Below are 26,336 nucleotides of genomic sequence, written 5' to 3' on the forward strand. Positions count from 1 at the left end.
TCATATCAGTATTCATGTACTGCATTATATTCAGATAGCATCTGCTCGAGAGGGATAATTTCATTCTCTCTGTCTGCATCAACGTAATGTTCTTGCCATGACAATTTCATCGCTTTTGTAATACTCGAGTCTTGAGGAGCAAGTTTTCTTTGAAGAATCAAGTATAATAGCCAGAGTAATCACAATGATTAAAAAAATTATAAGATTTCTTGAAAAACATCTGTGTGTAAGGAAAGTAAATACAATAGCAGATATTCTAATGAATACTGTCCTTCAGGCACAGAAGAGCCACAAAGAGTTAGTGGGCTAAATGTTTTTGCACACATCTGCATGTTCCACATGTATGCATACTTGTTAATACAAGATGGTGCCTTTAAAAATGTAAAAATAAATTTAAAATTTAAAAATAAAGCTGAGTAACTTTGTGAAGTAAATTATGTTTCTAGTAATGGGACAGAGAAATAGAGGCTTAATCCCACAGGAAATACTTAATTCAAATTTCTGTTTGTAAGACCTGAATGAAAACTCATAAAAAATGGAAGATTCAGTGTAAATTTAATTTGAGGGGACAAGGAATATGAGGTAAACGTCTGCTTACGTAATTTTCCTAATTTAAATCCTAGACAGTGATTTGTGGGACTGGCCAAACATTCCCTTAGGTACTGCATCCAGTTAGGAAAGAGAAATACAACTTTTTGCTACTCTTATTTTCTCCTAATTCTTATGGCTGTGTAAAGTTAGAACAACTTTAAAGCTGTTTTATATCTGTCTAGCAGATGGGGTTTCCAGGGCATCTTCTCCGTGCTGCGTAAAATAGGAGCAATCTCCTGCAGTACACATGTAAGAGGTTGGTTGGGGCATCTCCCTGCTGTCAGTGATGACAGTGACCTCACAGTGGCGTATGGCAGCCTGTATGGCACCTGAACTGGGAGCACTGGCTGTCATCTCATCCACCATGTGTTCTAGTTACTCATTTACACTTGCAGCATTTCCATTTATTATTCTGTAATCTTTGATTCCTCTCTTATTTATTAATGTCTCCCACCATTTATTCTATCCACAAAGGATACGAAGGTAAGGCTCAGGTGACAGAAGACTAATGTCCTATGAACTATACATACCTCAGGATTTAGGATAAAGAAACTTGAGTTATACAATGTTTCTGGTGCAGGGTAACACCATATGGTATAACGTTCACCTAGAAAACCCTATTCCCAGTTATTTTGACAACTATGTCTAGAACTGACTCTCTCACCTGGATAAGCTGTAGCATTTCAGCTTAAGGTCTACAGCTTAAAGTTGCTGACAAATTTTCTTTTAATTACATGGCCTTTTCTTTGCACCAGTTTTAAACTTCTTTAAAAAACCCTTTATTCTCATTATCTGGCAGCATTGAACACCAAAACAGACTAGAAATTTTAAACTGTATTGCTGATGGCCTACATGAAAAGTGAGCCAGTAAGAAGCAGATGAAATCTAAAACATTTATTTCAGGTAGAAGAGACTCAAATACATCCTCAACTGACCCTCAGATGTCTGATTACAATTTTAGTGTCAGTGTCATTAGAGAGTTGTGTTACTTGTCATTTTAGTTTTACTTTGTACTATTGAAAATTCCCTTTTCTCATTGCAAACAATGAATTAAGTCATACAAAAAGCTTATAATATCCTGTAATCTTCAATAACAACAAGCCAAAGCAATAGGAACATTTTTCTAAGCTGGGCTTCCAAGAGCCATGCATTCTTCTATGAGGTAAGATGGTAAAACAGAGGAAAATTTGGCTCTAAAATGAAGGTTTTTCATTTCCTCTATAAGACACTCGTTTCTTTGGAAATTCCTGTACAAAATGAGTACTCCCTTGAAATGTTAAAATGCCTTGGAATAAAGTCAATTGGATCTTCAGTTTCCTTCTTTTATTCCGATAAAAAGTAGAGTTGCTATTTCCTAGTAGAGTGTAGCCATTTGCATTTTTAATACTGTACACCAATTTGTAGTGCTCTATAAGTGGTCATGGAGTGTTATGTTCTGATTTTTGCGTATTTGGTACTTTTACCTCTGCATTATCATACTGTCACACTTCATATATATATGACCTAAAGATCAAGCTCATCCTCCAGTCCCCATTTTCTGCATTTACACATTGACTTGATCTTTAGCTCAATGCTGGAATGAGTTACTTGTCTAGCAAGGAAAATCAGGTTTATAGTGACTTTCTCCATCGATTATGTGCACAAACTGGTGTTTAGTCAAACTCAGTCGCCTACCAACACAGGACAAATTGTTCTCTGAACTCAAAATTTCCCTGATGCGTGACTAGGGAAGGCAGTATAGGTGCAGTGTCAGACAGTGCACCAATGTGAGAACAAGACATAGTGGTAATTCTGTCACCCTGGAAGCCTATATTTTAATCAATAGGAATTAGGAATGATCTTAATAATTTGGGTATATGCTAAATGATAACAAGACTCAACTCCCAACTGTTTCAGTTGGCTAATATACTCTGGGCATTTGTTCTTACAGTTGATAGCCTAAAACTGTGGGTAGATGATAGAGAAAAAACCCAAATGGTGCATTTCTTCCAGGGTTTTATGCTACGTCATTGCATTGGAGGGAGGACTTGTTCATTTAAACCTCAAGGACAGTAAATACTTCTAACACAGTCAAGCTCCAGATATGCTTGACTTACAAAACAAGTGTTCTTCATCCAATTCTGGAGAGTAAAATGATAAAAAGGCCAGGTAACATTAAACCTGCAAATCATATAATAAACTCCAAATTCAAGATACATGAAACTTTATACAGAAGAAACATGTTCTATGTGTCTTCACGACCCTTAATCCTCTTGTCATATGAAAATTACACATTTCTGGTGAGATTTTTCTTTCCTTCTATGCACATGTAGAATATCACTTGCCATTACAGGTGGTGAACAATTTTTCAGACTTTTGAAGAAAATTCTCACCGGTATGGTTGCTACACGTACCTTTGCAGCCACCCTCTGACCAGCCCTATCACATGCAGGGGAAGATCTCCCATTAGGAGGAAACTCATGCAGAGATATCTGAACACCAGCACTCACCACATATCCTGTATTTTACTTCTGCACCAAAGGAGGAAAGTTGAGTTGTGTGGCCTCTTTCTCTGTAAAATAGCCATTAGTCCAAAAGCATACCTTAAAGCAGGTACTTTTTCTTCCCGTTCCTCTCTCTCTTTCTTCTGATTGCGTCCCTTTGTTTCTCCTCTTCCCCTTCATAGCACCCTCTCTATTCTTTTCCCATCTATTAGGGCAAAATATGTTGAGGGACTGCAGCCACATCATATTTCCAGTCTGACAGAAAACACTTGGATATCTTCTAGCAAAAGCTTCCATGTTTCATTTTGTCACCTGTGATAAACATCATTACAAGCGCCACACTTTACACCTTGAGGAAGAAAAATTGGCATTGGACTTTCCAAACAGGAGGGTAAGCCAATTTACAGTATTAAACACACATGGCATGTTAATAGTAACAACAGATAATCTAATTGTACCAAAAAGAAAGTGTGGCATAAAGTGCAATTAGTTTTCATGTCTTTACTATTAAATTCCCAATCCAAGTTTGACTAAAGAAAAAACTGAGTCACACATAATGTAGTTATTATTAAACTTTATTATATTATTAAATATTTATAGACATCATTAAAACTTTCACTAAGCTTAACATTGATGTGATAATAAAATTCATAAAAAACTTTGCCTTTTTTTCCCCTGATTGCTGTCCATACAATTTTCTCACCAATCTCTTTTTATTTATCCTGCAGTAGTGTCATGGACATAAATGAAAAAAAAAAAAAAATCCCAAACACCTGTTGTTTTTATGATATATTTAAAATTAATTTTCGTTTGCCTTCTGAAAAACATCCTGGACAGATGTAGGTGCTGAAACCCAGGTTTTTGGCACATAGCTGAATCAGACGCAGGTGGAAATTAGCAGTGTGTGTTTCGTAAAATCAGTATTTACTTTCTTATAATTGCAAACAGCTTAGTCTTCATAAAGAAACATTCACTGTTCTGAGTGGATATTTGCTTTGCACTTAAAATTGAAACTGGCAACTTTTGGACTTTACTAAGGTTAAAAACACTGGAAGATTTCTGGAAAGCCTGGCTTCTGGCTCCTAGATAACAGGAGCATTAGCCTGAACTTCTGCAATGGAGATTCTCTCTTAGCTTTGATAGTGGTGTCTGGGACACCCTGAGCAGCCCTGCCAAGAGCCACCTATGGCAGAGACCACAAAGCCATCTCATGTCAGGAGCTTTGTGGGTGATCACAGTGAGCAGGTGGCAGCAGGGATGTCCCAGGGATCCCACCATGCTGCTGGACAGGCAGCCCACTCCTAACCAGGGCAGGGTCACCAGCACCATTGAGCTTCCTCCCCTCACTCCATATCCGACCCCCCAACAGCCTCAGCACCATCAGAGCTGCAGAGCTGATCATGAGCTGGTGAGTCACCAGCAGCTGAAATGTCTCCCACAGGCTGCTCTTGAGCAGTATAAAGCTATTTTTCCCTTGTGGATAAGGCATATTAGATAAATTGTGCAAGAATCTGAGATATGCCCTTGTATTATGAGGTCTTCGAAGTGGCAGCACAAATATTAAACATCAACTAAAATATCAGGAGATGGAGTCAAAAAAAGATGAAGAAAAGCTCTGGTACTAACAGTGCTGGTCTGCAGTGGTATCATACCTATCCAAAATCTATGTCAGCTGGTGTGGACAAAGTGTATTACAAAATTTGTGTTTGTTTATATTTGAGGCAAACATGTCTTGGACTAAATGCGAAGCCGCAAAGCTGACGTACAAAGATTATCCCTGCTGATAAAAGAAGCATTCAGAAACATCACTAGTTATCTGAGACGTGGGAAGGAGCAGAAAAGCCTATCAGTAAAACTAAAGGGGGAAAGTACAGCTGGAAGACTTGGCAGTGCTCTTCAAGTTTTACTATACTAAAACCTAGTGCTGTTACAAAAGAAAATGTCAGTTTTTCCTTCTTATCCAGCAACAGAAACAAAGAAGTTGTTTGAAAAAGCCCCCAATTTCTAAGGAAGAATCTAGGCTTTAAATGAAATGTGCAATTAGTTTTAAAATAAATAGTTTGAAAGAAAAGCTCTAGTACATACAAACAAAAAGATGCAACCCAATACTTGAAATGAATGTTGTCCAGTATTTAGAAATAGAAAAAAAAAAAAAAAGTAAAAAAGAAAAAAGAGTAGGTAAGAAAATGGAAATAAATAGACATATCCACAATTAAGGTGCTTGGTCTTGAAATAAGAAGTCCTGAATTATAAGTAAACCTTCATGGACTCCAGGTAGTTGTGAGATCAACTGATACTTGGCTCCTTGCTCTAGAGCGCAGAGCACCAGGCAGAGGTGCTCAATCTTCCAATTGACCTTGACGGGTACTACAGCCTTGGGGTGGTCACAGAGGATGGCAGATGTGTAGGACAGTAAGCATATTGGGGTTTCCTTTAGTTGCCTTTGCATCCAGTGAACTGAAATGTCCATTGCAAACCAGACTGCTTATCATCTTATGAGCAATTTTAACCTATGACTGACATGAAATACTCTGACTTTCAACAATATTAAGGCCTACCAATCTCGACTTGAAGTCAAAAGTTACTGATTAAAAAAACCCCTTATTTTTCTGCCATTTTCCATAAAACCAGAAGCTATGTGAATTTTAATATCTGGCTTGTCTATAAAGTTGAAAACTATACTGTCAAATGAACTACAGTTCTTACAAAAATTTATTACTAAATTAACAACGCTGAGGTTAACTTGTGAGTTTCAGAAACAGTACACTATGGGCTTTTCTGCACCACGTTTTTTTCAAGTGCCTGGAAGTACTCAAGAATCATGCAAAACTTTACAAACTATTTCAGAACTTGAACTGTGAATTGATTCAGAATTTATTGCCATTAGAATAAAAACTTTTTAAATTTTTAATTAGCTCATCTATGTACCTGGAAATTTAGCACCATTTAAACACTCATACCTGAACAGTGAAAAATATCCCCATTTAATAGCAATATAGTTGAAGTTCGTAATAGTACATACCATCAAGAAAACAGGTAAGAAAATACAATTTAATATAGCTGAATTTGTTCATTTAACTGCTATAGCTATTAAAGAAGTGACTCAGCTTTCACATTACATAAGACTAGCGCCTCCTCATATTTGGCCTTTTCAGTTTGAACATTTTAGCTTAAAATCCTGGTTAAAACCTATATTTATCCTTCTGAATTTTGAATAGAATCCACATGGCATAGGTCATTGCTCTTCGTTTGAACTTCATGCCTGTGCTTTGGGGAAGGGCTCTGCTGACACCCCTTAGCACCTGAGGCAAGGCACAGGCAACGGTTAGTTGGAACCGGGCTTCATAATTCCAGTTGTGAAACCACCTCCAGCGGCATTTCATAGGTGAGTGGCCTTGTCAGCCTGTATTTTAGGAAACCATATTGTAGGTCTTTGCAAATAGGAAGAGCTGTTTGAAGCAATAAGGATTTCCTTTATCCGCCACTTAGAAGTTGCAGAGACTGATCTTAAGGCCACAGAAAGGAAAAGGATGCAATTTCATTGGAAAGAAACCACGGAAAGATAAAAGCCCAGATTGAACTTCAGATTAAGATTTTCGTTCACCTGGTAGACTAATATTAAACCGGGGTAGCTAACTTCCCATGCAACTCTGTTCTTTGTTCATGATTTTCAACATTCAATTTCTGAACTGAAACAAAAGGAAGAACCCGTGTTAATAAAATATCAATCATTAAAATCATTAATGTTATTGAAATTCAATATCTTTCAAGTGCCATTGGAAGAGGAAAAAAATTGAATGACAAGACAAAAAAGCCAAACAAAAGACACAATAGAAAGAGAGGGAAAGCAAAAATTAGTAAGTGACAAGTAGTAGTAAAGAAAACACCTCTATAGTACTTTAAACTATCACCCTGGACCTGAGAGAAGGGAATGTGGAAAAATGAAAATTAATGCCTAACTGACAACACTGATGGTGTCTAGGTAAAACAAAAGGTCAGACTATGATACACAAAGTCAGTTTAATTCTTTGTCAGATGACATCATTGCTTTTAATGTAGTGTAAACTAAGATTTTACAGCAGACAACACATGCAAGATGGTCTGCTTTATTTACTTACTGTTGGTTGTTAACAGTGACCACTGAAGACAAAAGAATGAAAACTGGTATTTATCATTTGAGGACAGGGCTATACAAATAAAAGGAAAATGCTCCTTTGTGGTAGCTAAAGTATGAATCAACAGACAGGGTTGTTCTCCAGCAACTTAGTATGGAGATAGTTTTGCTCTCTGTAGTCATGCTGTGCACAACTTTACTCCTTGAGGAGTTACGCAAAGTAGTAAAAACCCTTCTAAGTAGTAAAATTATTACTACGATATCATCAAATGCCTCTTCCCTTCTGCAGATGCCCTGTTAAAGATTCAAATGCAAGACTGGTTCCAGCATGCTTAAAGCACCACATGTGCACGCAGACCAAAAATGTGCCTGCAGAGCTTTCCCCTGACTGTCACTCGTAGCCCTGCAGAGCCAGGCACCCGGCTCCAGCCGCCCCCGTGCCTCCACCTGCCTCGGGCAACTGCAGATCATGAGTTTCTTCTGCAGCTCCCTTCTGGCGTCAGACCTGCACTTCGCTGGCATGGCATGCTGCTGAAGAGGAGACCTGTACGTAAAAACTCTGAAGCTGGTAAAGTACAGCTGTCTGAGGGACATTTTCTTTTGTGGCATACATTTTTTAATAAAAATGTATAAAATGGTCTTACTGTGTACCATATAAAGAATACTTGAGAAAAACAGAATTCCTTTTCCATTAAGTAGTGTACACCAGCTTTACACTTTAAGCCTTAATGAACCCTCACTCTGTTATACAGAGACTACAGCAAAAAAAAAAAAAAAGGATTGACATTTGAAAAATAATTTAAAGTAAAGGTCAAGAATAGCATGGTCTCCCTTCTCTAACTAACCCTGATGAATAGACACATTATGCTCCCAAAGCAATATAACTACTGGAGTGGATCTTCCTCAGTAGCTTTAATCCACTACCCACCCGCAGGAGAATTAATTTGCTATTTATTAATCCTTTACTCTTTTGTGTAGGCCGATAACCGGCATGTATAACAAAGCAGCCTCTTTGCACTCTTCCTTACACTGTCAAGACAGTCACCACATTGGTTGTGCTTCTCAGTAAAAGTGAAAGCCCATGCACAGCCCTTCCTAAGTGAAATGCATTTAGTTCAAGTTTGGTATTTTTTCTAGTACCTGGCTGGTTCAGGACTACAAGAATAAATCTATTTCTAGATAACCATATGTGTAAGATACCACAATATTTACTTTGAACACAGTCCTGATGTCACTAAAGTAGAAAGGTGTCATCCTTGATATCAGTGCAGGTCTAGGTACAGACTCAGTTGTTTCTTGAGACTTTTTCCAGCGCTGGAATCAATAAGCTGTAATTCCAACTCTACTGCACTATGACAATATTTGCAGCATTTTACTGCATATCTTTCTACTGAGAAATATACAAAAAATTAGTAACAGAGAGAGTAGGAGAGTGAAACATGACATTCCTTTTCTATTAATTACTATCCTTTAATCAGTATTATTCAGAACATGTATGTTTGTTCTAAATATCAGTTCTATGCACTGTATTCTATATAGTTATTTACATCATCAATATCTCTGTTCTATACAAAAATGCCTTAATTACTATTTTCTAAAACAGAGAGAAAAAGTTGTTGGGTTTTTAAAATTGATTTCCAAAATGATACTTTTGATAGAAAGAATCCATTTTCAAAGGATATTTCTGTAAGCAGTCTCAAAACTAGAAGTTATGGTCTCTGGATTTTCATTTAAAAGCTAGAACAAGTTCTCATTCAATTGAACTTTTCAAAGATGTTAATTTTTGTTCAAAAAGCTACTTTTTTGTGTGTGTCCATGTCCAAAAAGCATTACTATTACAGACTTCAGCTTCTCTTAACGTTAAACATTTCTAGTCATGAAATGTGCTCCCTACATGAGAAATCCTTCATCATCTAAAACAGTTGCAATCATTCTGCCTACAACCAAGACGACGAGCCAAGACAGAAATGGCAAAAGAGGGCTGGCTGCCCAAGTTAAACAGGATGTGGTGACAAGCATCTACAGTATGCTTACTTTTTCACTTGGTGCCTGAAGGAAGGTGGTACAAGCTACTGGTGTAGCCTAAAGAAACCGTGAGTGTTGCTAATGCCAGCAGGATGCTAGCCCACTGAATTCCTACCATTAACACCATGCAGTAATGTCCCACAACATCACGGGCTTCTGCTCATGTGCCTGAACTGGATCTGCACTGCTATTCATGCTCTACCTCAGTCCAGGAAACTACAGAAATGGGCAAATGATCAGGGACTCACATTATTGAAAGCTTGAACTAGACTAAATTAGGCAGAATTGCAAGCCATGCAGTGTATGAAAGAATATGAAATAATCAATGTTCTATCTCTGCCTGACTGTGCCCAACCACCCTCAACACACTGTTTTAGTCCAAGACTTAGGTCACCCTTTGCTTTGCCTCTCTTCATTATGATGGGTCACCCTTTTACACTTCACCACTCAAAAGCGGTGCTGTAGTCTATATAGGTGGAACTCAATTCAAATATAAACACCTACATCTGGCATCTAAATATCCATTTCTAGCACCTGGCTGCCAAAATCATTCTGTTTGAGTACCCAGTTTGGAACTTTGACCTAACAGTGTTTCCCTCATAGTGTTTCTCTCCGCTTACACAATGAAGTTGCCAATAAATCTGTTACAGATTTTTAACTGTGTCCAGACCATAATTCCTCTTTGAAATATGGTCTCTCTACTTAACTAGGTGCTGTTAAATAGAAATTTTGTAAGGTGATCATGACCATTCATTTTTTCTCATTGTAAAATTAACACCTGGATGGTAGGTTTGCAAGGCAAGAGGGTTGGCAAGAGGGTTATGCTACATAGCTGGTGTAAAGTTAGCATAATTGTCACAAACATCCTAGGTTTTAACGTCTGAACGTGGCCAGTGTGAAGCTGATCTTTTCAGAAGCTTGAGCTGTTAAATGAATCAATGATTATAGAGTTTATAAATATAATGAACCTTTTTTTTTTTAACAAATCTGATTCTTCAGTGCTTTAATACTAGAGTGCTCGTTTGATGGCTTTTTATTGCTTCTGCTTTTCCTGCCTCCCCATTCTGTGAGCACAGCATCTAGCACCTACCTTGCCATTCACTCTCCCTAAATTCATAGTGCTCTGTCCTGCTCTTAAACCATTATTAACAGCAGCAGGAACAGTGTCATAGCATGTCGCAATGAATCCTCAGCAGATTCTGAAAACAACAGAGAGACAACAACACATTCCCGCAACTGCCCAGACTTCTCTGGCAAGAATACCATCTAAAAATAGTGAAGATGCTACATATTTATGTTCACAGGAACTGGACAGAGATATATAGCTTATTTTTAATTCAGTAAGCACTTCCGGTAGTACAGGCTTTGATTGCAACCAGTCAGTGGCCTATATGATTCACATCCCTTGAGTAGTTTCCTGAACCTCCATATCCCATTACTTATTCCCTATGATAGGTAAACACCTCACTTTGTTACACTGTGTTCATTTCTATATCTCACTTGCCAAATTTAATAATAATGAGCCTGTGTAACGTGCACTTTATAAGTTTAGTGATTATGTTCATAGTAGCTGTTTAATTTTCCCCATAAAGGTGCTCCCTGAAAGTCTTTATTCTGAAAAACAGAATGACAGTACATTGGATTAAATGAGCCAGATCTTCAGCTATGGAAGGATATGTTTGTTTCACTCCAGTGGGACAATGTTGCTCGAAAGCCAATTCCCCTGACCTAGAGGATCTTCCCTGACTTCATCTCTCCTGTTGGACTTTTCCACTCTGTAATTAAATATTCACCGAGTAAGAGGGAAACAAAAAATAAAGAAGGAGGGAAAAAATAAGCCCTTTGTAGAGGTTCCAGTCCTCTGGTCCAAGGAATATTTAATTATTTAGGCAAAGTGGAACTACTCTGTAGAGACTGAGAGAGTTCCACCACAGTGGTTACGGTCCAACAGAGAAAACGGACAGAGGAAACCCAGTGTATAAATCTCAACAAGGAAAGAGGTGCCTGCTTAGCTGTTTCGAAGAACATAAATAATTATAGTTACTAAGTGAGTTGAGAAGGAAAGGCATAGTTGATTAGATAATTCATTGTCCTTAATTAGACGTTTCATATTTCTTTAAAATTATTGTTGTATCCTGAATTATTCAGGTAGCTATCAAGGATGGAAAGCAATGCGAAATTCATTAGATTTAATGCGCCTGCTCCTGTAATGAATATGGGGTATTTGTTGCAATGGTTTGTCCTGAATTACACAAACTTTTCTAATCTTTAACAAAGTTTGCAAAGGCTGAGGAGGAGGTGCCCTAAAAAGAAGAAGAAGGTATTTCTGACAGAGGGGAGATTTTTTTAAAGCAAGGTTGATTAATTAGTGGTGTTGCATACACTGTGTACCTTTACCAGTGACGTGGGCTGAATCCAGCTGATAGGTCAAATGCACAAGTGAAGTTTTAATGAAAACAGATGCCCAAAGGATCCTAGAGCAGCTGTGTCTGCCCATCGTTCCATGTGTGGAACATCTTCCCGTTGCTTCACAGTGCTGCACTCCCCCACTTCCAAGAAACCAGGGGCCTCTTAAAACAAGGTTGAAAGGAGAAAGGCTTGCTAGTCAGCTGGCAACATATCTGCATTTTTAAGCTAGCCTGGATAGAGTGGAGGAGAGCTTAGTTTTTGCTATGTGACTGACCTCTCTTAGCCAAGTTCATAGCAGTGTGAGCTATCAAATATGACAGGCTCTTGGCAAGCATTCGCATGCTTTTGGCTGGAATCTCTTCCAAGCCCAGCTGGGATCAATTAAACTAAATAATAGTTCTTGCAATAACTAGTTCCTACCACACTCTTCAGAAATTGCTTAGTGTTCAAATGTAAATACTGTTAAGTTCATACCTTACTTACCCTTCCCCCACTTTTGAAGAAACTGTGACAGAACTACAAATCCAAGATTCTTAAAGCAAGTTCTTAAAGGTTGAGTAAGGAAGAAACATGGCATGTGCAGGAATGCATTCTTGTCTACTGGTTGCCATCATGAAATCCATTATGCTTATTTAATATCCTAAATATGAATAAAAACCTTACCACACATTCATTTCTCTAGACTTCTCATTAAATGGAGGTATCATTGTCCGTAATTGATTAGTAAACTGGTCTAACTAAACTGTTATCAGATCCTGCCTTCCAAATTTGGAGTAATTGACCAAAAAAAAAGCATCTCTTGTGCTATAACTCAAGTGTTTGCAGGACCAGGTAATGCTTACATTGGAACAAGGAGCATTTAATTTAAAGATCAGTTTTGCCGAGTGATTTTATTACTATATGGAGATTTGCTGTGAGCAACATGAATAATCAGCCTCAACTTTTAAAAGATGCAAAACAATGTAATCGGAGCAAACACATGAATGTTTTTCATTGTGACTGAAAAGCAGAATTATTTTCCATTCATTTTAAAAAAAAAAAAAAAAAAAAAAGCTAGTTTTTATAATCCAATAATCTCCAGATCTTTCCTGAGAGAAGACCATGCTAAAACTATGCACCCAAACAGTTACTTTCTCTGAAGCCAGGCAGTATTTGCATAGTTGTAAAGTCCTTGATCATTCTATCAGTTGCAGAGGAATACGGTTCTCTACCCGAACAAAAAGAAATTTTTTTTTTCTTTTTTTCTGTTTTAATGAATGTCATGTAGTTTTACATGCTAGATTTACAAAACCTGATGTAACACTAAGCAAGCACTTGTCTGCTAGGCACTCAAATGCAGTTGGATCACTCAGCTGCTTAAAGGCCCTCGATGAATGGAAGCCAAGATTTTTATGATCCTGTGAAATGTCCAGTACTACTCTGGAATAATGTGCTGTTTTGTCATTGCATTCTTTGGGTAATGACTTTCCCCACCAAGTATTCTCCCCTTATTTGAGGAGCTGGAATAGCCTATCTGGCCTCAGCTTTATCCACCATGTTCTGCTAACCTGATAGTCCTTCCAGGGAGCTTGCAGAGCTTCTGCAAGCAGTTAGACTTTAAACACTGTTAAATTTTACAAGTAAAATTTCTGAAAATAATGGCTCGCTTTAAATAAGCAGTATGAATAACAGAAAGCCTGTAATGCCATCTAACTTCAGAAATAATTCCTTAGCTGAAGAGTCAGAGAACAGCTGAGGGCACCAAGCTCGTCAGTTAAGTTCTCCTCTGTAAAAAGATCAGTAAACATGATGTTTCAAGGTCCTACATTTATTGTTTTTACATAACCTTGGAGAATATGCTCATTTCTTTAGGAAGAGAGAGAGTTTATTATAGTTGTCAGTACTGAATGGTTCATCAAGAAGGCTTATGGGGTGAAATCTAGAAAAACTCTTCTGCCTCACAGGAGGAGGTAGCCTTTGAGACCAATAACAATATCGTTGAATGGATGAGGAATACACATTGAAAATGTTTGCCAGTGCTTGCTTTATTTTTTGTAGGAGAGACTATCAGCATATTTTAGTGATATGATTCCACCTACCATAGGCTATCTACTGATCCAAATATGTTTGAAAAAAAGTTTACAAAAAAATCACATTGCTATGTAAAGTAAATCCCTGTTCCAGTAAACTTTCAAATATAGGACATGCCATGCAAAGTTACAGTTACCCTTTTCAAGGGAAACCTCCACAATGAGCTTGTAGCATAACCTCCTGGCTAGAAACCAAGTGACCTGACAGCAACTAGGGAATTCAGCTCCTTATTTTATATATGTAAATATCATCTTCCATTCCTAGAATCTCATCTCTACACCAAAGAGACATCATGCATTTAAGCATCAGTTTGATGTTTCTGAATGAGTCCCAAAGGGACTGCTTCAAAGACAGAGTAGTTCCCCAGGAAAAAAACAATAAAATCACAGCCCAACAGTATTTTCCCATTGTTTCCAAGCCTATGCCTGGCACTGTTTTCAGACTGCATTCCAGGGAAGCATTTCCATTAAACTCACAGATGAGGAAGAGAGGCATATGTATAACAAAGCGAACATATCTACTGGATATCCCGAACCAGCTCCCAGCCTCATCCTGTATCTGCTGGCCAGCTATGCTCTACAGAGACCCATGGGCACAGGACCATGGCACCGCAGAGAGACTAACTCTTGAAAGAGACACCAGATCTTCTTGTGTCTGTGTAGACCACACCAGGTCTGCAGGCTCATACGGACCCTCCCAGTCGGACTGAGCTTCTGTGTCCCCTGAAGAGGACAGGTAGATCAAGAAGGAAGAACTACAACAGCTGAGAGTGGATACAATAAGGTGGGACGGAGGACACTGAAAAGCTTTCAGTGCTGGGGAAAGACTGACTACGGCAATCTTCAAGAACCAGAGCTCAACAAACAAATTGACACACGTGACATGGGGAAAACAAAAGCATATGGGTTTAGAACAGTGAAGCACAGATATGAGATAGCCAAACAGATTACTCAGCTGTCTAAAGCATTTAATAAGATATTATTATGATACAGTCAGGAACCACGAAGAGGGAAGGGATTAGATTCTGCTATAAATTACCATAGGTCATATTAGTGTTACAGGCTTACTCCATATTTTCACCTGTGTAGCTGATTCAAAACACAGGAGAGTGTGGGGACAGGGGAATGGAACATGAATTAATCAAGGCATGCACAGAACGTAGGCAGTCATCTGTACTTCACAGGCACAATAGCCACTGCTCAGAAATTGAGATCAATGGACAAATCAAAAGGGCCAAAACAGTGTGGCAGCACACAGTAGAGACAAGACGAGAGAAGAAGAGGAAGCTGCAGGGAAGGGCTCTGTGGCTGAAGCAGAGAGTGCAGCTCAGCCCCTTGCCGCTGTGCCCATGCTGTGTCCGGCCTCGTGCCCCCACCCGGGTGCCAGATGGCCCGAGCTGCCCCTGCCGGGGGAGGCTTCTGGAAGATGAGATGAAGAGGAAGAGGCAGAAACAGCAGGAAAAGGAGCAGGGGATATTCGCTCTCTCAGCATCGAAGGGGGGTGTGGTGGGAGGTTGGAGGTGGGAGAAGACACACTGAGGATCCCCTTCCCCATGGTGGGCTGCTCCAACACCTCCTCACACCACCCTTTCTCCTGGTCTTGCTCTCAGCCCAGCTGCTTGCCATGGATATCTGCAATGATGCTACACAGTCTGCAGGAAAAAGCTCTTTTTTTTTCATTCTCTCTGACGCCGGCAGCGTGCCTGCTCCCTGTCTCCCTTGCAATCCCTCAGGTTCTGCTCAGGCAGCACGTGAGCTCGTGCTCGCTGGCACGCACCCGTGCACGCAGCCATACGTTGGGATCTCCCTCTTCCCACTCCCCCCAGCTCTGCACTGAGCACTCAGCCCACCCTCAGACCCCCCGCTTCACCCCGACCCAGAGGGCGGCCGCTGGGAACGGGCAAGCCGGCCCTTCAGAGGTACTGCCAGCTGACTTTGGAGGAAAGTAACATGCAGTACATGGTACCCTGCAAGGAAATAAAACAGCTCCTGTCTTTTACAGTCAATGGCAGCCTAAAAGTCAGTTGGGAAGTTATGGAATATTACATTTCAGCAATATGTGGAAAGAAGCTCCAAAAATATTCTCTAATTAATACCGTATGTATTAATCTATACTCTACATTAACTCTCTTAAAATAAAAGAGCTGCATTACATCCTCAAGAAAAAAGTTGTGTTTATAATCTTAGTAGGTATTTTTATATATTTGCTTATAAAATATTGCTTAGCAAAGTACAAATTTATTGATTTTAGTATTTAGACTATTAAGGTGGAACATACAAGTCCTGCAGGAGTGAACCCAGTCTTAGGTCGAATCTTACTACATGGCCTAAAGTGCATGGGACAGAAAAAAGAGACACAGAAGACACGTCAGGAAAAGAAAGATCTATATTATGCTATTAAGCTTTCTATATGTAACAAACTGATGATGCATTAAAATCAACCATCCAAGTCCTATGATGTGTTTTACTTTAAACAGGAACCAGCAGACACAATGCCAAAATACCGTACTGAATAGCTAAGTGTAGTGTAATGCAACACATTAGAAACAGAGTCTGGTGAAAGGAGTCAGGTTCTGCAAGCATGAAAGGTACATTTTGAGATTTCCTTAAAGCCTGTGGAATGCATGCGATACTGAAAAGTGTCTTAAACTCAAAATCACTACATACGTTTGTTGAAAAGGAAGGAACAACAGAGGAGTCGGTGAAAGTGAACATATCAGTCCTGTTGCAGGATCTCCTGCTGGAGCCTGGAACGGCTGCTCGCCTGCCATCGCTTTCATCTGTGCAAGCAGCAAGTGGAAATTGTTACCGAACCAGAAGTGCCTTGGCAACGTGTGTGACAACTCCTTGGTAATTTACTTTTTCTCCAGTCTCAGGAATCTACAATACTCATACTATTCCTTTCTCACAAATCTATCAGTCCTTCCACTGTCCACCCACGGGCTTAATACTTCAAAAATACCCGCATTTGTCTTCTCAGTTTCCTTTCAGCTACCTGTTCATCCAATAAGGGTAAAATGTCCTAGCTGGAGATTTTTAAAGTAGTTTTCTAGTTGCCATTGGTGGGGTTGAGCAGCAAGATTGAAGGTCCTCCAGTCTTTTAAAATCTGCTTGAGCACACACCAGTGGAGGGAGTGTAAAGGGGAGGTGGGGGCAAGAGAAACAGCGCTGTGGACAAAAGGGCTTTGGCTGTTTTGCAAGAGCAGCTCAGTCTGCTTCTTCCTCAGGTGCCAGTGGCTCCATGGTACGTCTCCCATGTTCTGTCAGACATACTGACAGGTGAGACAAAGATCTTCTCGCAGCAGCTGCTCCAGTTACAAGAAGAATGAGTATACTCAGAAGGCTGGAAACTGTTAGCACGTGCAACCAGGGATTTTTGGGTAAGCTCTGAAAATTTTGAAAAAGAAAAAAAAAAAAAGGTGAAAGCACTTTTTCCCCCCTGTTTTTCCTGAATTTCAGATAGCTCCTGTCTTTCATTCACACAACTGCGTTAGAAGGACTAGAACCAGGACAAAACTTCGGGGACACAGTCTTTGAAATATAAAGTGTGCATGCCTGCAGAGAGAGGAGCGGAGAGGTTACCCAGCTTTTTATGAGCCTGCTGTGGAAGGGGACACATTCCTTTCAGTCTTCGTAACCCGGTTCAAGTATGTTATGTTTGCCAGGGTGCTACAAGAAAAGTGCCGAAACTTGCACCAATGTTAAAAATGTAAGTTGGGACTTTCATCTCAAGACCTGGAGAGCCGTCCTCCTCTATGCAGTCAGCTCTGTCCCTACCTTTTCGACCAGGCTGTATGCTGGCTGTGAGCTGCACGTGATAACAGTGCAACAGCATGCTGAGATGCTCTCCAAGGCCGATGCCATTGCCCTCTTCAGGCACTAGCAGCCCAGTCCCAGCTCAGTCAGGTCCTCAGTGCTCTCCATTGCATGGCGCAGCCATATGGTGAATTGTGTTAACAAAGAGCTTTGTCGAAATTCTCTAGAGCGCGCTGCTTTAGAACTAGATTATCATCCCTGATCTTTATAGGATTTATACACATGTAAATTATGTGGGCCAAATCTCCCCTCCATGGTGGGTCTGGTCCATGCGATACTTGCATCTGCTTTCTGCCTTTCACCAGCAATATTTAGAAGCAATCCTTCTCACCCGTAGCCACGGCCTGAGAAGAGCTGCCACTGCCAATACTGGATCCACCCAGACTGCACTGTGCAAGGTAGAGACACTGGGGAAACTGGGACCTGGTCCAGGGTGGTCCCACCCCAGCCTGGGTTTAGGTGTTTATAAATAATTTCATTTGAAAGACAACTTTGTCATTCTCTCATTCCATAGTATAACAACTGACACATATATACAGAACTTTGAAAACAAATATATGGTCAGGGAAATATAAAAATAATTCCAGTTTAAACAGGAAATGATAAGCAAGAAAAAAAATTTATAGATGCACTAACAGCTTGTGAAGACCCACGAAGTTTCACATTTCATTGAGGAATTACATTAAAATGCTTTCCTATAAACAAAGGTTGACAACTAAATGTTTCAATGATCACAGTTATGTACTAAAAACTTGAAAAGAGATTAAGAAAAGAAAAAAGATTTCCATATTTTACCATCCCTTCTTTTAAAAATAGATTTGCTTAAGCAAAATATCTTTAGTATTTAGAAAAAAGATTAGGAGAGAATAGTAATAAAACCAGAAGCTTGGCTGAGTAAAGAACATATATTACAGATTTTTTCTTCAGTTCTCATTAGTCACAGAATAGCAAGAAAATGGACATTTGCCTACGAGGTGAACATCCAGATCCCAGTTCTTATTGCACAGATTGATTGGGTCTATAGTGCTTGAGAAATTGAACGTGAATTTGCAAATAGATTTGGAGCAGACACGTGTATAATTTTTGGCAAAAGCTCTGCATTCACTGAAAATTTTCATCTACCTTTGTGTGATCCCTAGTTTGAGATTCACAGTCTGAATTTCACAAAGACTGCTATAGTAATGATCATATATCACCCTGAGTGCTTTAGCCTCCTTTTACCTGAGAAAAAATCATACAGATTGCTTGTTTCTCAATGACGAGCAATAGTCATTAGATAACAAGCTGTAACGCATAATGTAACACCCTTGGTAATGCCTGATTTTGCTTAGTCATAGATCATTAGCTTGAATAAATCATTGTAAAAATATCATAATGTAGATAGATACATTTTAAGAGTCACCAGTGATACATCTCCAATAGCGTGGTGCTGAGCCTGACCAATATTCCCTCTCTCTCTCAGGACTCAGCAGGCCAGCACAGTGGCTGGATTAAAGTCAATTTGCCATCAGCTGGTTCAAAATGTGGTCAGAGTGGGAAACAACTGGACAGAACTGCCCACAGCGTTATGCCTCATTAATTTGCAAGATCCACCTCACAGCTATTAATGAAATTTTGGTGGGAATGAGGAGCCATTAGAAACCTCTTCCATCTCATAGAATCATAGAATGGTTTGGGTTGGAAGGGACCTCAAAGATCATCTAGTTCCAACCCCCCTGCCATGGGCAGGGACACCCTCCAGTAGACCACGTTGCCCAAAACCCCATCCAGCCTGGTCTTAAACACTTCCAGGGAGGGGGCCTCCACAACAACTCTGGGCAACCTGTTCTAGTACCTCACCACTCTAACAGTAAAGAATTTCTTTCTAACATCTAATCTAAATTGACCCTCCTTCAGCTTGAAGCCATTACCCCTTGTACTGTCACTACACTCCCTGATAAAAACAGTCCCTCACCATCTTTCCTGTAGGCCCCTTCAGGTACTGGAAGGCTGCTATAAGGTCTCCCCGGAGCCTTCTCTTCTCCAGGCTGAACCACCCCAACTCTCTCAGCCTGTCCTCATAGCAGAGGTGCTCCAGCCCTCTGATCAGCTTCGTGGCCCTCCTCTGGACTCACTCCAACAGCTCCATGTCTCTCTTGTACTGGGGCCCCCAGAGCTGGATGCGGTACTCCAGGTGGGGTCTCACCAGAGCGGAGTAGAGGGGCAGGATCACCTCCCTTGACCTGCTGGTCACACCTCTCTTGATGCAGCCCAGGACACGGTTGGCTTTCTGGGCTGCAAGCACACACTGCCGGCTCACGTTGAGCTGCTCATCAATCAATACCCCCAAGTCCTTCTCCTCGGGGCTGCTTTCAATCCATTCCTCACCCAGCCTATAGTCGTGTTTGAGATTGCCCCAACCCACGTGCAGGACCTTGCACTTGGCCTTGTTGAACTTCATGCGGTTCGCACAGGCCCACCTCTCCAGCCTGTCAAGGTCCCTCTGGTTGGCATCTCTTCCCTCCAGCGTGTCGACGACACCACACAGCTTGGAGTCATCGGCAAACTTGGTGAGGGTGCACTCGATCCCACTGTCCATGTCGCTGACAAAGATGTTGAACAGTGCCGGTCCCAGTACTGACCCCTGAGGGATGCCACTCATCACCATTCTCCACTTGGACATTGATCCATTGACCACAACTCTCTGAGTGTGACCATCCAGCCACTTCCTTATCCACCACGTGGTCCATCCATCGAATCCACGCCTCTCCAATTTAGAGACAAGGATGTTGTGCAGGACAGTGTCAAATGTCTTGCACAAGTCCAGGTAGATGACGTCAGCTGCTCTTCCCTTATCCACCAACGCTGTAACCCCATCATAGAAGGCCACCAAATTTGTCAGGCATGATTTGCCCCTAGTGAAGCCGTGTTGGCTGTCACCAATCACCTCCTTATTTTCCATGTGCCTGAGCATAGTCTGCAAGAGGGTCTGCTCCATAATCTTGCCAGGCATGGAGGTGAGACTGATCGGCCTGTAGTTCCATGGGCCTTTCTTTTTACTTCTGAAGAGTCATTGTCCCCTTTCCAAGCATGACACCATACATCACAGTTATTTCCCTTTTTTTTTTTTTTGTCATACATATGAGAAAAATGTACCTTTTCGCATGATAAATGGCACCCATCATCTATTATTAAAACAAAATAATGACTGTGCTGCACACATATCCTCCCTTTAAGAGGATAGGTACTCATGATGGCTATTAAATATATCACTTGGGAATCACTCAAGTATCATAGTGATGAGAGCAGTGTACAAATTAGGGTAGAACAGAAGATGCATAAATTGGGTGTGAATGAAGGATTTGTTACTCCAGTCTTCAGCAATTTAAAGAGCATTAAATATTAAAAAGTGTAACAAGAGAAGTGTAAGACACGCTGGGTACTTCCAAGTAGGGAACACACAGCAAAGTAATATGAGTCTAAAGCTGGAACTCTGTGACAGCCTGAATATAGCTAAAAAAAACCTTAGAGGGTATGAGTTCCTCTCCCTTCCCTGGAGATCGTTTCCTACATTTTCAGTAACATTTCATTCTACAACATAGAATGAAATATTAATTTTTAATTTCTTGATACTCCAGATAAATAATTTCATAAGAAACCTCATAAATATTTTATGATAATATTCTGAATAAAGTCACTTATTCTGGTATGTAAGATGCCTGAATGTTAAATAAGCCAGACTTTTAAAACAGGTTCCAGTATTTGTCAAATGCAGTGAAAGTGTGACTCTTTTTTTCCAGAAGTCCTGAGCTGAGAATTCAGCTTGAAATCTATTTTGACAAAATGAACAGAATTTGTTAAAGTCTCTCTCTCTCATTACAGAATATGACTGTGTTCAATTCTGTTTCTCATCCAGAATAGGTGAACTCCCTGCAGCATTTCAAGAAAGAAAAATACGTGACACTGATAACATAAACTGGTGGGTGTTCTAGAATTAAAAAATGTGATGCTTATTGCTATATTTCATCACGTGAGTTGTATACCTTCAGCTGTTATCTTCAGCTGGTGAAAGTAAATTAAACCTGACACTCGCTGTTTTACACCATAAATTTTATTCCAGAGATGTTCTTTTATTATTGATAATTATTACCTATGGACATTTCATTTGTTCCACTAGCCTCTAGTATTTTTCTTTTTTTCACTAAAAAGATACAGTAATATTATTGCACTGATGGCGTCCTGGAATCCCTGAACTTTTCCAGAACCACAAACCTGGCTATCAAAACATAGCCACAAGTGCTCCTTGGTGAGCAATAAAATATTCCCAGCATCAGCACTGGATCCAAGCTTTTATAGACAATTAGAGGATCAAATAGTTACAAGGAGCAAGACATTTTCAAAGACTGCCTGTGAATAGCTACTAGAGATATACCTCGCTATGAGGAAACACAGGCATTTCTACAAATAAACAAACAGGAATAAGTTGCAGACTTCTTTGTGAAACCCAGAGCAAACTAATCCTGCCAAAGCCATCTACAGCACTAAACAAATGTCTTCTTTCCTTTATTTAATACCTTATTTTGGACTGCATCTCCTTAATGTTTAACATTGGAATGAAGTACTTCTTATTCATGGGAAGGGCCTGAATTGTATTATTTTCTTTAAAACACTCAGCTTTTTTCCTTGATGAAATAAAGAAATGTAAACCTTTATTCCACTTTCTCCTCCTCTTTAGAAAGTAAACAAATAAAGCTAAGCAATGGAAGATATTTTCCAAGTGGCACCACCTAGCTCTTTAGCAAGTTTGTCAGGCAACGTACTAGCTCTCATATTGACTCTGCGTTTCATATGTGTTCGTGTTGCTGTTGGACACACCAAGTTACTCCCTGATCCCACTGGGATGCCATTTTTACTTCTTTTTTGATCGGAAAAATCTATGCATTTTCCATGGCGATGATGAGTAAAATGCTTCATAGATTAGATTAGGAGGATGTTTCATAGCCGTAAAGAGGTGCCTCTCCATGTTCTCTAGCTTACTTTTACATAACTCAGAAATACCAGTTCAACAATCTGTTCTAGTCTAAGTCTTACAATGTGCCTGTCACAGTGGTATTTATAGCTTGGCATCACTCAGACCTTTTGGATCTGTGGGAAGGATTATTTCTTTCTGTAAAGAAAGTGAGTTGGGCAAATATATCTCTGCCACAAGAAGGTCAACAGCAGAAAAATTCTGGGCAACCTGGGTGACAAAGTTATTTTGTAAGTTCGGGTCATGCTGCCCACATAATTTAGCTAAAAAAACATGGGGAGACATTTTCAAAAGTAATGAATCATTTTCCTTGGCTAAAATGTTTCATCTTGGCATTTCCCAAAAAAATTTCTTTTTCACATTAGTCTCCAACAAACAACTCCAAATTGTATTCAAAGATGTGATGCTTAATCTTTGTCCTCCTCAACAGGCAGAGTTTACAAACACTCTGAATGGTTCTGTAGCGCAACGCAAAAAGCCCTGCTGCAGCGAGTCCAAGATTTCTTGCCATATCTCACGGAAGCCCAAGGGCACGGCATATCAGAACCACTCTCTGATCCTCCAGCATGGAGGCTTCCACATCAGACACCCTTATCTTTCCTGCCGCTGCGTAAAACAGCGCTGGGTGCACCTGGGGGCTGACCCAAGGCAGTGAAAGGTGCTCCAGCGAAAGAAGGCTCTGCTCACCTCACTTCTTGCACCACTGTATGACCCTGCAGGGAGTACCCTCTGCCACCTCTCTGCTCTCCACCAGACCACCACGCCGGTCGAGGCACTTGAGACTGACTGTGTGAGATCAGAGGGAGCAAGCGGGCTGAGCCTCGTCACCCTGGCTAATGCACTGCAGAATGGGAGCCCTAAGCCAGACCAGCAGGGACGGTACAGGAGTTTTTACTGAATTAAAACAGGAGTGGAATGACCTATGCAATAAAAATGCAACTGTATAAGCAGCACTAAGATATCTGGCTAGTGGTACACACTAATGAGACGATGTTTTAAACATCTAAGCAATCAGTATGTGCATTGTGTAAAGTGTCACCACTGCAGGGGCAAGGGGGGAACACCACCTTTTTTAGAAGTTGTATCTTCATTATCTAAAATCCATTAAAGGATACAGCATCTGAAACTCATGAATAAAGGTTAATCCCTGACAACTGTAAATGGAAGTTTTCAGGTTCTCCTTTTTAACTTTGCAGGCCCTGAAGGCTCTGATTTAAACATAAGAACCACAGCTAATGATGACCAAACCTGAGGTGCTGCCTGCAATGACACATGTACAGTTTTAGTTACTTTCACACTAAGAAATGTGAGATTTTGGTGGGGTTATTTTAAAATGAAATGATATCATAGCTTTTGAGGTCTGAAAGTTTCCTACCATTTGTCAGTTTAATAAACTGAAGATTTTAATAGAGATCTTTTAACAACACATGCTGTACTCTAAAGGTGTGAATATTTCCTAACTAGCCAAGTTTACATACGACTCACACAGGAAACTCATAGGTTTCTTTGTAGCCTGACAGTGAAATTTAGCTATAACTGAGTAATATTAATAAAAAATAATCTTTAGGACATCTGCTCTGCACACTGAAAGCCTTGGGTCATGCTTTAGAAGAAAAAAAGGTAAGTACCTTAAATCAGAGTTCTAATTCCTCATTTAGGATGAACAATTCTTCAAAGATCCTAAGTGTCCACAAATCCCAAGACAGTTTGGTGGCTATCTTACACTCCTGAAAGACAAATCTCCTTTCAGAGGAGCCTCAATATAAAATTAAATCAATATTTCAGAAGCCTCAATATAAAATTAAATTCTAATTTTATGTTGCATTAAGGGCATTGTAAGAGTGATCTTCTTGGTACTGAAAAGGAAGTATTATGAAAGAAAGCTACAAAAAAAAAAAAAAAAAAAAAAGAGCAGCTAAGCCTTCCAAATGCATAATTTAAGAAAAGAACTCCATCTACCTTCATAGATCTGTTGTTAGTGCACATTTCATCTAATACAGTAATAACCAATAAGATATATGCTATACAAATACATGTTTCTTCCATATTACAACCCAAACTCTGTGGTGTGGATGGTCGATACCCACCAAGGGGGAAAACATTGGAATTTTACCAGAATTTTAAATTTCTATAGAAAACAGTGTATAAGAAACACAGCACTTCACCAGTACAAAAACACCCTGAACTTAATTTCTTAGAGCCATTTTCCTCTTTGACCCATCACAAACAGCGCACTGCTGCAGCATGAGTAGGTTCAGAGGGGCCTCAGCACAGCGCACTAACGTATATGAAAAGGCAGTAACTGCTCATTAACAACTTGCAGAGTTGATGAAGAAATCAAGGACAGAAATAATGCTGCTAGCTCCGTTTCACTGGCAGAAAATCCAGGTGCAAAAAGAGAGTGGATGGCACAGACATTACACCATTCGCCCACCGCGGAGCCTTCGCGTCCGGGAAGGCTGAGCACGCTGGCGGCAGCTCGGCTCTGCACTAACAACAGATCTATGAAGGTAGATGGAGTCTTTTCTTAAATTATGGGTCCTGCCCCAATGGACACCGTCAGCACCCTCGCTCCATTTCTGCTGTATCTCAAATGAAAAAAGAACAAGTCATAATCCCGGTACCAGGCCTGAAAAACCTCAGCCTAGGAAATGACTAAAGTAGATGCTTCAAATGGAAGCTGTTAGACCGAGTCACTCAATAGTTATTGCTAGCAACAGCAACAATAACTTTTTTGGTAGGGTGGCTGAGGAGGGACAACAGTATGATTTATTGGCACTTATGTTTTATACATAAAAGTGTGTAATTTTAATGATTTTCTTATTTTTATTGCCTGAGGCGCTTAAGATATATAACCTAATTTTTCATACCACATCAGAACTAAGAAAACATATTTCAAAATTTTACAGAGTAATCAAGCTGGGATCTACGAGTTATCAACAAAATGCCAGCTGAAAGAAATCCATCAACTTTAAAATATGCTTTCTATTTAGCTAGGCGAACCAAGCGCCTCTGGAAAAAAAAAAAAAATCATTCAGTTTGCAATCAGAGTTCATGATGAAATTGAACTTTCTTTTCAATTCCCTTGGAAATTTGGAATTGCATTATTTTTTCCCTGGACAAGCACTGCAGCTAACACACCCCTGGTCTTGCTCACATTGTGATCAGTAAGTGGGTAAGCAGAAACAGCAAGCACAAGTCTTTCTTTGTTTTCATTTTGGTAAGGCATTGAAAGTTCAAGTGAATTTCTATCTACATTTAGAGACATTTAGGCAACTAACGTCTTGGAAGACTTGTCTATCTGCCACTGCCAGGGAGATACTGGCCGTAGAAAACACCACCGATGAACATGCCAGGCGGTGGAAACAGCATTTCTCTCAGAACAAGAGGTGAATGGCAAAATAGATATGGTCAAGAGTGAAAGTATCCAGGATTTGTCGCAAGGAAGATGTCACGTAGCTGAAATTCAGACTAAACAAATAGAACTGTCTACTTTAGCCCTGAGATTTTAGATCTGTGGGGCTCCTCTGATATCTGGGATAGGGTTACACTAACCACCATATGCTTTGAAAATATGCGTTTGTCTAGAGCCTCTTTGGGAAATAAAAAAGAAAAACTCAAACAGAACTTAGTGGCACCTGTTGCTGCCCTTACCCAACATTATCTGTTTGTTTTATCCCGCAACTTTCTCTTACACTGCCAAGCAACCACCCGAGTTAAATTTCCCAGTGAGGTTTCAAAGCAGGTTTTAACCATCTCTTCTGCCTTTTAACACTGTGGGTGTCTGGCTTAATATTCATATTTCTGGTGCCGGCTGCAGT

General features: G+C 40.0%; 1 long non-coding RNA gene across 1 annotated transcript; it reads right to left on the reverse strand.

The window, feature by feature from the left end:
* Positions 1-3,717: 3,717 nt before the first annotated feature.
* On the reverse strand, positions 3,718-25,004 carry LOC142604323 (uncharacterized). Its single transcript, XR_012838197.1, has 3 exons — positions 24,950-25,004; positions 24,144-24,242; positions 3,718-6,763 (listed from the first exon to the last, which is right to left on the reverse strand). It is a non-coding gene; the product is annotated as an uncharacterized LOC142604323 (long non-coding RNA).
* Between the last annotated feature and the right edge of the window lie 1,332 nt (positions 25,005-26,336).

The sequence above is a fragment of the Balearica regulorum genome, chromosome 1, assembly GCF_011004875.1.
Source record: "Balearica regulorum gibbericeps isolate bBalReg1 chromosome 1, bBalReg1.pri, whole genome shotgun sequence".
NCBI classification, from domain to species: domain Eukaryota; kingdom Metazoa; phylum Chordata; class Aves; order Gruiformes; family Gruidae; genus Balearica; species Balearica regulorum.